Below are 15,751 nucleotides of genomic sequence, written 5' to 3'. Positions count from 1 at the left end.
CCATCTGGAGTGCAGTGCTGTGGTTCTGCAAAAAGCTAAGTATATGGGGTTGCCATAAGACCATGAAACCTCACTCTTGAGTATACAATTGAAAGAGCTGAGAACAGGGATATAAATGGACATTTGCACACTGGTGTTTATGTTGGCAGTATTCCTGATTTTCAATGGATGGAAGTTGCTATAAGGTACTTCAACAAATGAACAGAATGTGGACTGTGGTGTAGAATACTGAGAGGTTTCAAGAAGGAATGAAGTTGTGTGGCATGGAACTTGGTGGATGGATCTTGAGGACAACATATTGAGAGAAATATGCCAGAAACAAAATGACAAATGTTATAACGTTATAACACTTCACTAATATAGACAAACTATATTGTGTAAACCCTGAGTATTGACTATTAGAGCACAGGTTATCAGGGGAAGGATTATTGTAAAGATCCCTCTATTGTGAGGTCATACAGCAGTCAAATCTGTTCCTGAGTTTTAATGGTTTCCTTCAGATTCTGAGAAGCTGAGCGTTTTGTGTAAAGCTGGGTCTGACCATAGAACTTCAAGTATCTGTGTGACACATGAGACTCAGAACTAGAGTTTGGCAGCTATGCATGTCAATATTAAACCATATGGCAATTGTTCAAAATGCCAAGGAGGGGTTCAGAATTCAATAAGAAATACAACTGAAGCAAATCTGGTAACGACTAAGGCAGGTCAACCTGAAGGGTAAAGGTTGATACTGACTGTGTTTTAGAACTTCAAGTGTTGCATAAGACCAAAGGAAGATATACTTATTTGGTGAAAAATCTATATTCCCTATAGCACAACAGATAGTTTCATGTATATGGTCAGTTTACAAAACCACCATAATTACATGAAGCTTTGAGAGTGAGATCTGATTGGTTTGCACAGGTTGGTGTGAAACCCCAATACATCTCAAAGTAATTTGGGTGGAGAGTAGGAATGCATTCAGAAAGTCACTCTGAGGGATTGCAGGAAAATGTGGAAATATTAAATTTCACTAGAATTGGGGACTGCAAATTTGGAGGGCTGAGCCCTTGTTCTTGGGGCTTAACCTTGTGATCCTTTTTGCTGTAGAGGATAGCTGGGCCTCCTTGTATATGTGCTTAAGGGGCACCCCCAGAGAACCTCTTTTGTTGCTCAGATGTGGTCTCTCTCTAGGTCAACAAAGCTGGTAAACACACTGCCTCCCCAAATACATGGGAAATGACTCCCAGGAGTGTGAACCTCCCTGACATTCTGAGTCATGGCTCATGGGGATGAGCCCAGACCTGGCGTCTTGGGACTGAGAAAACATTCTTGACCAAAAATGGGAAGGAAATGAAAAAAATAAAGTTACAATGGCTGGGGGATTTCAAATGGAGTTGAGAGGTAATTCTGTAGGTTATTTGTACATGTTATATAGATATCCCTTTGTAATTTTTAGTGTATAGGAATGACTAGAGGGAAATACCTGAAACTGGTGAACTGTAACCAAGTAGCCTTGATTCTGGAAGATGACTGTATAACTATATAGCTTACATTCTGTGACTGTGTGATTGTGAAAAACTTGTGGCTCACACTTACTTTTCCAAGTGTATGGACAAATGAGTAGCAAAATGGGGACAAAATTAAATAAATAATAGGGGGTTTGGGGGATAGGATATCATGGGTGTTCTTTTCTACTTGTATTTTTATTTTTATTCTTTTGGAATAATGGAAATATTCCAAATTGACAGTGGTGATGAATGAACAGCTGTATGGTTGTACTGTGACCATTTGTGCACTGTCGATGATTGTAGGGTATGTGAATATATCTCAATATAATGGAATAAAAATGCAATATATAAAAGATGTAATATTTAAAGAAGCATTTAGATGTATTTTAAGATAGGGAGTAGGCAGTTGTGAGAACCCTTGGTCTCATAAAGGAGCAAAATGTAAATGCAAAGTATGCATCAATATGCAAATGTAAAGACTGCACCCAGATTTGAATAAGCTTTAATCCATATTCCCCAGACCTCCCAGACATAAACAAAGCCATCATGTGTCTCCCTAGACTCCTGGAGGCACCTTTCCCAGAAAGTAAATAGAAAATAATGAAATTTCTGAGGTTTTTCCAGACCTCTGTTTCCTGTTAACCAAAATATTACCTTTCTCTGTCTCTGAGCTGCATAAAAGCCAACTGAAAAGTCACTACTATGAGGTAAATTTGGGAAACCAAATTTAGTTAGTCCTCAAGAGCAACTAGTAAATAGCTAGGAACAACTAGTAAATAGTCTGGAACAATTGTTGGGGGTCATCCATGACTGCTCACACATTGTACACCAGCCAGGAATGGGTGGAACAGCTGAGATCACAGCACAAAGTAAATAAAAATTGCAGACCATAGCCCCTGCCCCCAGCATGGCAGGCTGAGCTACAAAACTTCTGCTGTCTGAGAAAGAATCAGTCCATGTTGCAGCAGGGAGGGGTGGCTGAGCCAAGCTCTAATTGTGGTTTTAATTTAACAAATTTGGACCGTTATATATAACATACAAGCACATGTAGGCCCTGAGGAAAACAGGAATTGGTGGTTCCTCCCAGCAGAGAGGAGGCAGGATGAATAAAGAAAAAAATTTACACACACACACACACACACACACACACACACAACTAAACACAGAGGCTTTTGGAGATGGCTGAGCTGACAGAGCTGCACCAAAAAAGAGGTACAGAGTACTGGGTACAAACTCTGGTCTACCAGTGAAACAGAGGGGCTGTAGCCAGGCTCTAAAAATGGGCTTTTGCTCTTTTACCATTTCGTGCTCTCTCATTCTAAGCAGCTCATTAGAGAAAGCCTCAGGCATTTTCAATTGGCAGAGGCTGGCCAAGGCAAGTGTGGATTTAAGAGAGAGGGGCAAAGGAGGAACTCAAGTATAGAAGATAATTCACTAGGGGATGTATCTTTCCTAAGGAAAAGGGTGTGAGCACAGCTCAACTGCTGGACATCCCTCAGGGAACTAAGACCCCAGGGCCTGGGGGAAAACAAACAAAAAATCAGAAACAACTTAAGCTTTGCTTCTGACACCCTCCACCTCTGAGAAGGGCAGGTACACTGTGAACTAAAGGGACTGCACCTTTGGGGAGCTGCAGGCTGAAAAACACCACCTGCTGGGCAGGAGAGGAAAAGCACTGAGTCCAGAGACCTCACAGGACAGTCTGACAACCTGCTGCTCAGGGAAACTTGAAACTGATTAAACTTTCTTCCTGAGACCTGGGCCCATCTGGTATGGGGTAATCAAGGAAAACAGATGCATAGACAATGTAACATTTTGAGTCACCTTATGAAAAACTGAACATATGGCCCAGTCAAAGATACAAACTAACACTTCAACTGAGATACAGGAATTGAAATAACTGATTATTATTCAAATAAATCTCCTAAATTTATCCAAAAATCCTATCAATTAGTTGAGGAAAGATATGGCAAAAGAGATGAAGGTTATAAAAAAGACATTGGGAAAATACAAGGAAGAAATCAAAAGTATGAAAAAACAATGACAGAACTTAGGGGAATGAAAGGCACAATAAAGAGATAAAAAAAAACACAATGGAGACATAAAACAGCAGATGTAAAAAGACAGCAGAAAAGATTCATGAACTTGAGGCCAGAACCTCTGAAATTCTACACACAAAAGAGAGAGGAAAGAATGGAAAAATATGAGCAGCATCTCAGGGAACTGAATGATGACACAAAGTGCATGAAAGCACATGTCACAGGTGTCCCAGAAGGAGAAGAAAAAGGAAAAGGGGCAGGAACAATAATGAAAGAAATAATCACTGAAAACTTCCCATGTCTTATGATAGACATAAAATTACAGATCCAAGAAGTGCAGTGTACCCCAAACAGAATAGATCCAAATACATCTATACCAAGACAGTTAATAATTAGATTAATGAATGTCAAAGACAAAGAATTCTGAAAGCAGCAAGAGAAATGCAATCCATCACATACAAGGGAAGCTTGATAAGACTATGTGTGGATTTCTCAGCAGAAACCATGGAGGTGAGAAGGCAGGTGTTCTAGTTTGCTAATGCTGCTGGAATGCAAAACACCAGACATGGACGGTATTTCATAAAAGGGAGTTAATTTCTTTACACAGTTACAGTCTTAAGGCCATAAAGTGCCCATCAACAAAGGGTACCTTCCCTGGAGGATAGCCAATGGTGTTCAGAAAACCTCTGTTATCTGGGAAGGCATGTGGCTGGTGTCTGCTCCATGTTCTGGTTTCAAAGTGGCTTCATCCCAGGATGTTCCTGTCTAGGCCACAGCTCTGCTTCAGAATGTCACTCTCAGTTGCTCTTGGGGTGTTTGTCCTCTCTTAGCTTCTCTGGAGCAAGAGTATGCTTTCAATGGCTGACCTCAAACTGTCTTTCATCTGGAGCTCCTCTCTCGGAGTCTGTGCATTCTTCAAAGTGTCCCTCTTGGCTGTAGCAAACTCACTGCTTCTGTCTGAGCTTATATAGTGCTGTAGTAAACTAATTAAGGCCCAGGCTTAATGGGCAGGGTCATACCTCTATGGAAATTATCCAGTGAAAGATATCACCCACAAATGTGTGATGACATTTCAACAGAAACATCCAATCAAAAGTCTCCAACCCTATCAACACCAATATGTTTCCTGCCCACACAAGACTGCATCAAAAATAATGGCATTTAGTGGGTCATAATTCATCCAAACCAGCACATTCCACCCCCTGGACCCCAAAATGACATGATCTTTCCATATACAAAATATGTTCACCCCATCACATCATAAAAACTTAACCCATTTCAGTAACAATACCTAAGTACAAGGTCCCATTAAAATCAATTACAGGCATGGTCAGTCCTAAGGTATAATTCTCCTTTAGCTGTGGATCTGTGAAACTTGGAACAAGTTCTGTGCTTCCAATATACAAAGGAGGGACAGTCATAGGGTAAACATTCCCACTGCCATAAGGAGAAATTGAAAGGAAAACAGACTTAACAGGAACAAAACAGTTCCTAAAACCTGCAGGGGAAACTCCATTCGATTTCAAAGTCTGAGAGTCATTTACAGAACAATGTTACATCCTTGGAGCTTGAGAGAATGGGAGTTTAACCCTTTCCAAAAGCTTTTGTGGTAACCCTTTTCACTCCAAATGCTGGGATGAGTGCTCCAACATATCCACACATTGGGGAGACCACCTTCTTGGCCCCACCCTCCTCAAACATCCAGGTAGCACCCGGATTCTCTTCCATCTCTGGTGAACATGCTCAACCCTTTCAGAACAGTGGGGTGGCAGCCAGCCTCTCTCCAGTTCCCTGGGAATGTGCACCAACCTCTTTGGGGCTTGCAGTGGCAGACCTTTTCCTGAACATTGAGGCAGAAGGCCCACTCTCAACCTCTGGGGCAAACTCACCCTTTCCATGTATATGGGCCACTCTGTGCTCCCAGCCTGAGACCTCTTGACTCCAGACCTCAAACTCCATGGCTGTCTTTGAAGTAATGTTTCTTTCAATTTGTTCTTTGTATGTATCCTGCAGTCCAGACCAGCAGAGGCTCCATCTATAAAGATCTTGCCAAAATTCTGCTGACTTTGCATGAAGCACATAGGGGTCAAAGCTGTCAGACAATAGGACTTTCCACATATCCTTTCTAGATAACTCCATCTCCAATCTGGGCTTGTACTGAAATGGCAGCTGCATTCCAGGTTTGGATAAATCCTCACATTTGACTGTAGCTTCTGGGGTTCCACTACCTTGAAGCCCTAAATTTTCCAAACCATCACTTTCTGGTTTCTTTGAACCCAAGAATTCAGTTCTAAGTTTATCTCTGCCTGCTTTCATTTTACTATAAGCTGCAAGGAGAAGCCATGGTATATCTACAACTTCTAGTTTTGAAATCTCATCAGCCAAGTATCCCAGCTTGTCTTTTACAAATTCTGTCTTCCATCCAACACCAGGATTCAATTTTGCCAAATTCCTTGCCACTTTGAAACAAGGATCACCTTTCTTCCAGTTCACAACACATTCAACATTTCTGTTCAAGACCTCATCAGACATATCTTTAGAGTCCATATTTCCACCAACAGTCTCTTCAAAGCAGTTTAGGCCTTTACTATCAAGCTCCTCACAATTCTTCCAGAATCTTCCCCTTATCCATTCAAAAAGCTGTTCCAACATGTTTGGTATTTAAAAACTCAGCAGCACACAACTCCTGGAACCAAAATCTGTTCTTTTTTGCTAATGGTACTGGAATGCAAAACAACAGAAATTGATTGTCTTTTATAAAAGGGGGGTTATTTGGTTACACAGTTAGGGTCTTAAGGTCATAAAGTGTCCATCAATGAAGGGTACCTTCACAGGAAGATGGCCAATGGTGTCCAGAAAGCCTCCATTAGCTGGGAAGGCACATGGCTGGTGTCTGCTCCAAGTTCTGGTTTCAAAATGGCTCTCTCCCAGGATGTTCCTCTCTATGCTGTGACTCCTCTTCAGAATACCACTCTCAGCTGCTCTTGGGGTGTTTGTCCTCTCTTAGCCTCTCTGGAGCAAGAGTCTGCTTTCAACGGCTGACTCCAAACTGTCTCTCACCTGGAGCTACTCTCTCAGATTCTGTGCATTCTTCAAAGTTTTCCTCTTGGCTGTAGCAAGCTGACTCCTTCTGTCACAGCTTAGATAGTGCTCCAGTAAACTAACCAAGGCCCATGCAGAATGGGTGGGGTCACAGCTCTGTGGAAATTATCCAATGAATGATCTCACCCACAACTGAATGATCACATATCCATGGAAACATCCAATCAAAAGTCTCCAACCCAATCAACACCAATACATTTCTTGCACACACAAAACTGCATCAAAGATAATGGCATTTGGGGGGACATAATACATTCAAACCAGCACAGCTGTGGTATGATATATTTAAAATACTGAAGGAAAGGAACTACCAACCAAAAATTCTATATCTGGCAAAGCTGTCCTTTGCATGTGAAGGGTAGTTTAAAATATTCTCAGGCAGACAGACACTGAGAGAGTTTGTGAAAAAATACCTGCTCTATAGGAATTACTAATGGGAGCACTACAACAGATAGGAAAATACAGGAGAGAGAGTTTTGGAGCACAATACTGAGTGATAGTAACACAATAATTTAAGTACACTGAAAAAGACAGCTATGAGTAAGGTTGAGGGCAAAAAGGGTGGAGTAGGTAGGATGACAGGGGGAAGGACAGAAGATAAAGACCAGGACTGTATAACTCTGAAACCTAGAGTGGTCAATGATTGTTAACTTTGCAACATGCTAAAAATAGGTAGTATTGGTGAAAAAGATACAATCAACACACACTGGCATTTATCATTAATAGTAACACAATATGCTTCCACTAATTATACCAAGGCAATATATCAAAGCTAAATGTCTATAATAGGGGGATATAAGGGAGGGAAATGGGGATTCTTGGTGTTGTTGGTGCTTGCTGACATTTTTATTGTTTTTTAAGTTTATTTTTTTCTTTTGTTGCTTTATAGTTGTAACATTTATTTCTTTTTTTCACTTTCCTTTTTACTTTTTTCACCCCTTCCTCTTTCTACAGGTAGTTGGTGAATGCATAGCTATGTGACTATACAGGGAACCACTGATTTTTTACTTAGGATGGAATGTATAGTGCGTGAATAAAACCATCTAAAAAACAAACAGAGTGATACAAATGTTGGAGAAAATTTGGAGAAAGGGATGTACCTAATCACCACTGGAGCAGAAGTAGAATCATGCAGCTCATCTGGAGGGCAGTGTGATGGTTCCACAGGAAGATACAAAGAGTTGCCATATTGTCCTGCAACTTGGTTATTGGGTATATATTGAAAGAATTGAAAAGAGGGACATGAAGGGACATTTGTACAGTGGGGTTGATGGTGTTTGTACTCACAATGTGCAGCGGACAGAAGTGACCTAAGGGTACATCAACTGATGAATGAAATGGGTATGTATGAATGGAATATTGAACTGCTACAAGAAGGAGTGAAGTTATAAGGTGAATGCACATTGAGGACAGTATGTTAAGTGACATAAACCAGTAATGAAAAGAAGAATATTAGAATGCTTCATTAATATGAAATAAATATAATGTGCAAACTCTGAGATTTGAGTCTGACAGCATAGGTTATCAGGGGAAGGCTTACTGTAAAGGTTTGTAAACTGTAAGCTCTTAGAGCAGTTACATCTATTACTGAGCTGTAATGGTTATTTCTAAACTCTGAGAAGCTGTTTGTGTATAACCTGGTTGGTCTCTGGAACTTTGGGTATCTGTGTGGCACCTAAGACTCAGAGCCAGAATCTGGAAGTCATGAGTGTCAGCATTACCTCATGTAGCAAATGTTAAAAGAGTGTGAAAAATGAGATCAGACTTCAATTAGAGATATGAACTAAATGGACATGTTTACGACTAATGTTAAATCAGACTGAAGGATAAAGTATGATACTGACAGTGTTTCTGAAGTTTCAGCTTCTGTGTGGGACCAAAGGAAGAGATGTCTATTAGGTGCAAGAGTTACATTTTTCTAACTTATTATATATTTTGACTTGAGTGGTCAGTTTATTCAAACAAATATTTACATGGAGTGTTGATTGGGGAGTGAGGTCTGGTTCATTTCTGCAACGTACTGTGAATCCCCAAGACATCCCAGAACAATTCTGGCAGAGAACAAAGCTGTACTTGCAAAGCCCTCTTGCGGGACTGTGGGAAAATGTGGAAATATTAACTTATTCATAATCAATGACAGTCTCACAAGCATTGGGGGCTATGTTATTAGAAGACTGAGCCATAGACCTTGGGGCTTGTGCTTATGAAGTTTATTACTATGAGGGAGAGGATAAACCTACTTAAAATGGTGCCTATGAGTCACCCCCAGAGAACCTCTTTTTTGTTCAGATGTGGCCTCTCTCTCTGAGCCAACTGTGCAGGTCAATTCACTATCCACTCCCTTATGTGGGATGTGACTCCCAAGGGTGTGGAACTCCATGGCAATGTGGGATGTGACTTATGGGAAAATTTTCTTGGACCAAAATGGGGAAGTAAAATGAAGCAAAACAGAGTTTCAGTGGCTGAGAAATCTCAAAAAGAGTTGAGAGGTCACTCTGGAAGTTACTCATGCACTATACAGTTATCCCTCTTTAGTGTTTGGTGTATTGCAATAGCTAGATGGAAATACCTGAATACACAACTATACAATGTTACTGTGAACAACTGAATGTACACTTTGTATGATGGGATGGTATGTGAATATATCTGAACAAAATTGAATTAAAAAATAAAATTGGAAAGAATATTAAGAAAAGAGTTGAGAGGTCACTCTGGAGGTTACTGTTATGCATTATACAGATATCCCTCTTTAGTTTTTAGTGTATTGGAATAGCTAGAAGGAAATACCTGAAACTGCTGAACTGCAACCTAGTAGCTTTGATTCTTGAAGATATTTGTATAACTATATAGCTTACACTGTGTGACTCAGTGCTTACAAAAATTTTGTGGCTCCCACTCCCATTCTACAGTGTATGAACAGATGAATACAAAAATGAGGATAAAAGGAAATGAATAATAGGGAGGGAGGGGGAATGGGATGTGTTGGGTGTTCCTTTCCACTTAAACTTTTATTTTTACTTTTTTGTGTATGGTAATGAAACTCTTCAAAATTAAATGCATTTATGAATGCACAACTATATAATGGTGCGGTGAATAACTGTTCACTGAGGATGACTGTACGGTATGTGAATATATCTCAATAAAATTGAATTTAAAAAAGTATTAAGACAACATGTTGAAGTGAGATATATTCCATGTATGCAGGGTGGTTAAACATAAAATTAATTTAAGATACCCCATTAACAAATGAAGGGAAAAATACACATGATCAATCCAGTTGACACAGAAAAGGTGTTTGACAAAATCAAGCACCTATTACTGCTAAAAACACTTAGAAAACAATGAATGGAAGGAAACTTCCTTAAAATGATAAAGGATATATATGAGAACCTACAGTTAACACCATACCTGATGGTGACAGACCAAAGCTTTACCTCTAAGTAAACTGAGGGACAAGACAAGGATGCCCACTGTCACCACTGTTATTCAACATTTTTTTCTGAGAGTTCTCACTATAAAAATTAGGCAAGAGAAAGAAACAAAAGATATTCAAATTAAAAAAAAGAAATAAAACTTTTCCTGTTTGCAGATGCCATGATGCTATGTACAAAAAATTCTTTGAACTCTACATCAAAGCTAACAAAATAATTTAATTCTTTAAACTCCAAACAGAGCTAATAAATTAATTCAGCAAACTGACAGGGTAAAAGATCAACACCGAAAAATGTGTACTTTCTCTATACCCTAGTAATGAACAATTAGAAGAGAAATTGTTAAAATTACATTTTCAATAGCAACCAAAAGAATCAAATTTCTAGGAACAAATCTAATCAAGGATGTAAAGGACATGTACACAGAAACCTACAATATATTGCTGAAAGAAATCGAAGACATAAATAAATGGAAGAACATTCTATGCTCATGGATTGAAAAACTAAATATTGTTAAAATACCAATTCTACCCAAAGTGATACGCAGATTCAACACAATCACAATCAAAATCACAAAAACATTCTTTGAAGAATGGAAAGTGAATCAAGATATTTATATGGAAGAGTGTCACTAAATAGTCAAAGCAATCTTGAAAAAGTAGATTGAAGTTGGAAGACTTACAATTTCTGATCTTAAAACATATTAAAAAGCCACAGGAACCAAAACATTACTGGTGTAAGGACAGACATAGCAACAAATGAAATCAAATTTTGAATTCAGAAACAGACCCTCATATCTATGGACAATTGATTTTTGACAATGTTGACAAGTCCACTCAATTTGGAAAGAAGAGTCTCTTCAACAAATGGTGCTGGGAGAACTGTATATCCAAATGGAAAACAATGAAGGAGCACCACAAATCACAACATAGAAAAATTTAATTCAAAATGGATCAAAGGGGTGGGCAAGAGAGTGGAGTGATGAGGTGTGGAATCTAGTTACTTATGTAGGGCAGATGGAAAATAAAAACTGTCAGGAACAGCCATGTTTTCAGGGAGTTCTGTGACTAGTCACATATACACCAATGTGGAATGGGTCGAATGGCTGAGAGGCAGCAAAAACCTGTAAGTTTCCCCAGGCAGAGAGCTGATGCTCCTCCCCTTGAGGCACAGCAGACTATCAGAACTGCCTAAGCATGGCCCCAGATAAGGGCAGAATTAATAATTGAAGTTGGGAAGAGGGGCAAGATGGCAGCATAGAGAGGAGTGGAATACAGTTAGTCCCCTGGATTAACTAATAAACAACCAGGAACAATTAGTAAATAAATTGGAATAACTGCTGAGAGACAACTGTGACTCTCCACACATCATACACCAACCTGGATGTGAGGAACGCCTGAGGCCACAGCATAAAATCTGTAAGTAAAAGCTGCAGAAGAGCACCAAGTTCCCCCACCCCCATGGCAGTCTGGGCTGCAAAACCTCACTGTGTTAGAAACTAGCAGCACTCTCTGAGCAGAGTAAGCAAATATAGCTCAGCTGAGCTCCAACTGGGGTTTTAATTAACAAATTTTTTAATTAACAAATGTGGATGGCTGAAAACCAGTGTGCTGGTCTGAATGTATTATGTCCCCCAAAATGCCATTATCTTTGATGTACTCTTGTGTGGGCAGACTTATCAGTGTGGATTAGATTGTAATTCTTTGAGTGTTTCCATGAAGATGCACCCCCCCAACTGTGGTGGTGACTTTGCTTGGATAATTTCCATGCATGTGAAGCCCCACCCATTCAGGGTGGGTCTGAATTAGATTACTGGTGCACTATATAAGCTCAGACAGAAGGAGCGAGCTTACTACAGCCAAGAAGGACGCTTCGAAGAATGCACATAAGCTGAGAGAGGAGCTGAAACTTTCAGAGACATTTTGGAGATGGCCTCTGAAAGCAGGCTTTTACTCCAGAGAAGCTAACAGAGGACAAATACCCCACGAGCAACTGAGAGTGACATTTTGGAGAGAAGCTGAAGCCTAGAGAGGAACATTCTGGGAGAAAGCCATTTTGAAACCAGAACTCTGGAGCAGACACCAGCCACATGCTTTCCCAGCTAACAGGGGTTTTCTGGACACCATTAGCCACCCTCCAGTGAAGACACCCAATTGTTTATGCATTACCATGGACACTTTATGGCCTTAACACTGTAACTGTGTAACCAAATGAAATGCTTTTATAAAATCTGACCCATTTCTGATGTTCTGCATTCTGGCAGCATTAGCAAACTAGAACAGGGGGTTAATCTTCTCTAAGAGTAAGGATGTAGGGCCCAGCTTTCCCTCAGTACAAGACCCAGGAGCATGAGGGAAAACAGCCAAAACAGAAACTGAAGCGGCCCATCTCCTTGCACCAGTTGGGAGTAACAGGCTGAGAGGTGCCACCTGCTGGGCAGGTCAGAAAAGCACAGATATGCAAAACTTCACAGGAAAGTCTGTCATTCCTCTAAGATACACCCTGAAGAAAACCCATTCTGAAACCTGAAGCCATTCTGGTCTGGGAAAATCTGACTGGGTGACCAAGGAAACCAGATGCACAGAAAAAACAAAACTACAATCTATACTACTAGGAAAAACAAAAATACAACCAAGTCAAAGGAACAAACTTACACCTCAATCAAGATACAGTGGCAATTTGTTTCATTTAATGAAACAATCTATTAAAGATTTTAAAACAAATATAGTAAATGAAATAAAAAAAACAAAATAAATGGTTTCAGGGAGGATATCACAAAAGAGCTGAAGGCAATAAAGAAAGCACTGAGCAAACGTAAGGTAGAAATCAAGTTTGGAAAAAAAAACTGGCAGAATCTATGGAAATGAAATGCACACTAACCCTGGTAAAAGGCCATATGTCTCCCTGGGGAAGGCTGGGAGGAAGATTAACAGTATAAATTTTTGGCAGTGTGACAGGGTCTTTCCCTAAGGGTACCTGGCCTTCCCATCATTCAAGGGGCTCTGAATCTATAAACTGTCTCAAATCTGGTAATCGATTAATGAGCCATGACACTCTGTTTTTGTAATTCCAGGGGGACTTTGTTCACTTGACACAGAATTCTGCTTATACAGCTCAAACAAGACTTTAGTAGACTATCAGCTTTACTGCTAGGTACTCCATAAAATACTAGTGAATGCCATAAGTCTCTGTGACTTTGATTATTTTGACTGCTGCCTTGAGCCTGTTTTCCATTATGGTAGCCACACCCACTTTTTCTTTGATGATTAACTGCTGCCACAGGGCTTCTGCCAACTTGGGGTCCAATTCTCCCCATTGCGTTTAAGGTTTCCAGCTCACTGACAGCAGTTCCCACAGTCATATCTGACCTGAAGAGAAGGGCAACTACAGAGCACTTCAGGGATGATGGAGCTGGTCTCACAATTTATTTCTCACAGTCATGGTAAAAGGTGTGTCTGCTGGGCATTACAGGGATGTGTAAGCATTCCAATTTCTCTAAGCCTATGAATCCCCTCCTCTACATTATACCAGGGCAGCTCTGGTATTTTGACCTCAGGTGATGCTGGCCAACTTTTGATCCATGTTTCAGCCAACCACCCGAACAGTTATTGCCCTTTCTAAGCCCAGAAGCTACAAGAATGAATGCAGAATCTCTGCTTATTGAGCTTATATCAGTAAATTCAGCCTGATCCAACTTTATATTTCTTCTACCATTATTCCACACCCTTAATATCCATTTCCACACACATTTCCCTGATTTCTGTCTGTATAAGTTGGAAAACTCATACAGTTCTTTTGGAGTATATCATACTTCTTAATGGGTTGCACTTTGTAACTCACCCTTTAGAGCCTCTTGGGACTTTAGTCTTGTTATTGGTCTTGAAGCAAACACTGGTGGAGGGCTTAGGTCATTAGAAGTATTAGAAGTATCCTTCAAGTCATTTACCTCAGGACTTTCTGTTGCAGTTTCATCTCATGAGACAGGATTAATCTCTCCAGACTAAGGAGTGAGGGCTGCTTCCTCAGGGGAGGCGATTACAGGTTTAGCAGGCACTGAGGGGTAATCTCTTTAGGTGGAGGTTAGATGGCAGGCTCCTCAGGGCAGACTGAAGGTGGCAAGTGCTGTTTCCTCAGGACAGACCACTACAGGTATATCCATCAAAGACTCAGCAGAATCCAAGTTTCTGGTGTTCCTTGCTGCCATTATTATCAATCCCTATGTCCCCATCCCAATTTTCAGGATCCCATTCTTTTCCAATCAATGCCTTTACTTTAACAGCAGACACCCTGTGAGGTATCTCCTACTTGCTCTATGAGATTCTGGGTCTGGTTTTCAGAAATCTCAAGTCTACAGCCAAAGGAAATAAGATTTTCTTTGAAGGCACACATAAAAACATTTACATCTGCCCTATTGCACTTAGGTTTTAAATTTAAAGCCTTTAGCTCATCCTTTTTTTTTCTTATAACTTTATCCTGCATGTCTAAGAGCAACCAGCCAACATTACTACAATTCTGAACTCTACAAAACTGTTAAGTTGTAAAAAACACTGTCACCAAGAGCCTTGCTTCATACAAGAGTATGATTAGGAGAATCAAATGGGGATATTTTGTGTATCTCCATTGCCAACTCATACCATGGGCTGTCAGTGCCATCTTGATTATTGGAAATGGAGCCATCAGTGCCTCTGAATCTAATTAGAGTAGAAAATGAATAGTAAAAGCTCAATTTAAGTTACTGTTTCTCAAGAAACACTCCCAGTATCAATTTATATTAGTTAGGGTTCTCTAGGGAAACAGGATCAACAAGAGATATCTATAAATATAAGACTTATAAAAGTGTCCTGTGCAACTTTAGGTATGCACACTCTTCACTGATGTAATCAGTCACAGATGCAGCCAACTGACTGATGATTTAATAAACCAGCCTTCTGGTTTATTCACCAATCACAAATGTCCTTGCAGTAATGGTTAGGCAAGTGCTTGCTTGACCAGACACCTGGGTAACATCACCTAACAAGTTGACACATGAACCTAACCATCAGAGTGGTGAATACATAAATATGTAACTGTACAGGGAACCATCAATTGTTTACTTAGGATAGAAACTATGGTGTGTGAACAGAACTAACTTAAAAAATGAGTTGAAGAAACCTTGAGGGCACTACATTAAATACAATAAGTCAGAAACATAAGGACAAATATTGCATGGCCTCACTGATATGAACTAATTATAGTACGTAAATGCAGACATGATTAACTGAACAAATATTAGGAATCTCTTTCATGAAATGTAAGTTAACAGGATACAGAACAAATCTAAAGAATGGGCAGCAGTTACTTATCATAAGCAGAATGTTCAACTAGGTTGTATCTAAGTGTTTGGATATGGACAGAGGTGACGGGAGCACATTATTTTAAGAATACCTAACAATGCTGTATGGTGTATGAATTGGGTGGAAAAGGGAAGATTAGAGTCATGAGTGTCATGAGAAGGGAGGTTGGAGGTTGACCACATGTTTAGTCAGAAAGCAAGTCTCAACACATTAAAAAAACTGATATACAAAACACCATCTCAGATCATAATGGAATGAAGTTGGAAGTCAATAATAGGCTAAAAGCCTTAAAATTTACAAATGTATCATGGCTAAATAGCACACTAATAACCAGGGGAAAAGGAAGACATTACAAG

The 15,751-nt window shown here is 39.9% G+C and overlaps 2 protein-coding genes across 7 annotated transcripts in view; one reads left to right on the top strand and one right to left on the bottom strand.

Annotated features, from left to right (window-relative positions):
• Nucleotides 1-15,751, bottom strand: part of LOC119520540 (zinc finger protein 596-like) — a 344,477-nt gene that overhangs the window by 27,954 nt on the left and 300,772 nt on the right. Inside the window, exon 1 of one of the 4 annotated variants that reach the window (XM_037818471.1) lies at nt 10,040-10,474. The exons of the other annotated variants lie outside the window; for them this stretch is intronic. The gene's annotated coding sequence lies outside the window, so the exon portion shown is untranslated. Of the gene's footprint in view, nt 1-10,039; nt 10,475-15,751 lie in introns of those variants that run through there. 4 annotated transcript variants of the gene reach the window in all.
• Nucleotides 1-15,751, top strand: part of LOC119520537 (zinc finger protein 596-like) — an 803,197-nt gene that overhangs the window by 598,399 nt on the left and 189,047 nt on the right. The window lies entirely within an intron of this gene.

The sequence above is a fragment of the Choloepus didactylus genome, chromosome 25, assembly GCF_015220235.1.
Source record: "Choloepus didactylus isolate mChoDid1 chromosome 25, mChoDid1.pri, whole genome shotgun sequence".
Classification (NCBI taxonomy): Eukaryota; Metazoa; Chordata; class Mammalia; order Pilosa; family Megalonychidae; genus Choloepus; species Choloepus didactylus.
The sequence above is the reverse complement of the archived record's forward strand: the minus strand, read 5'-3'. Positions and strand labels throughout refer to the sequence as shown.